Below are 1,621 nucleotides of genomic sequence, written 5' to 3' on the forward strand. Positions count from 1 at the left end.
ACCTGGGGACTCAGTAAATACATTTCCCTCCCCAGTGTGTGTGGGCATCGCCCAATCGGTTGAGGGTCTGTGTAGAGCAAAAGGAAAAGGCAGGAGATTTCACGTCTGTGTTCTCTTCTCACTGTACGAGCTGGGACGTTTCACCTCAACTTCTCCAGCCCTCAGACTGGAATTTACATCACTGGCTCCCCTGGTTCCCAAATCTTTGGACACAAACTGAATTACATCAGCAGCGTTCCCAGCTATCAGGCTGAAGAGATCAGCTCCTGGGAGTTCCGTGCTCAATAATCAATAATAATCTCTCTCTCTCAGTATATATATATTACTTACATAAAATTCTTCGCTATCTATATGTATATATTTCCTTTGTTTTGTTTCCCTAGAGAACCCTGACTAATACAATCCTCTTACCAGGAAGCTCAATCTTCTCCTAACGTTCTCGTCATCACTATTTTTTCTAAGCTTTTACCTGTTACCGTCTTTCTTTACTTATAAACACATAGGTCAGTATCATCATGCTTGAATCACCTTGGCTTGAACAGGGTCATACAGGGACCCGCAGCAGCACTGGGTCACAGCACAGGGGGAAGGGTTCTCAGTTACTAGACACTGAACCGTGTCCTGAGTCAGGGTCCCTCGTGTGTAAGGCTGGTGAGACGCTGCAGCTGCCCGACAGGTGTGTGTCCTGGTGGAGACGACAGAGGTGGCACAGAGGCCACTGTTCCGGGATCCTCTGTGGCACCTGTGGGGAGACTTGCTCCCTGAGTGTAAGGGCACCAGCTGGATCTTTACCAAGGGTCAGCTGTGCAAAGGGGGTCGGGAGCCACCATGGCCTCTCTGAGTGTCTGCTGTAAAGGTGGGATACAATCTCCTGATGCGAAATTAGTTACTGTTTTTTACAACGGGGATAATTCCCAAAAAAAACCCATGGTAGGTGTGGCGAGCAGGTGTGGCAAAAAAATGTTTTTTTTGTTTTGTTTTGCAGTACGCGGGCCTCTCACTGCTGTGGGCTCTCCCGTTGCGGAGCACAGGCTCTGGATGCGCAGGCTCGGTGGCAATGGCTCACAGGCCCAGCCGGTCCACGGCGTTTGGGATCCTCCCGGACCGGGGCATGAACCTGTGTCCCCTGCATCGGCAGCTAGACTCTCAACCACTGCACCACCAGGGAAGCCTTGATGAAAACATTTTTGATGTCAACTTTAAAATGTTTGCAAAAACTTAAGGGAAAAGAAGGAAAACTTCGACCATTTGATACGTTTATAAAGATTGCTCAAATCTCAGAATCACCTGGGACATTGTGAAACATACGGATTCCAGGGCTGCATCTCATAACTGGGAAACTCAAATTACCAGGGCAGGGGCCTGGGAATCTGAATGTTCAATGTTTGCCCCATTTGATTCTGAAGTGAAGGGTGGCCCAAGGTGTAAAATCCTCCAATACTTTGGGAAACACTGGTCTCTCCTATGATTAAAATACCCACGAGTCCACTCCTTCAAGGGAGCCTGAGGATGGGTTGAGGGTCAGGAATTCATTTCTCTTTCATTTGACACACTGAACACCTGCCTTGGGATGAGCATTTTATTGGTGACTCAACAAAGCAATCAGGGACTTCCGTGGTGG

This window comes from Monodon monoceros, unplaced genomic scaffold (assembly GCF_005190385.1).
Source record: "Monodon monoceros isolate NGI ecotype Baffin Bay Population unplaced genomic scaffold, NGI_Narwhal_1 Super_Scaffold_1, whole genome shotgun sequence".
Classification (NCBI taxonomy): Eukaryota; Metazoa; Chordata; class Mammalia; order Artiodactyla; family Monodontidae; genus Monodon; species Monodon monoceros.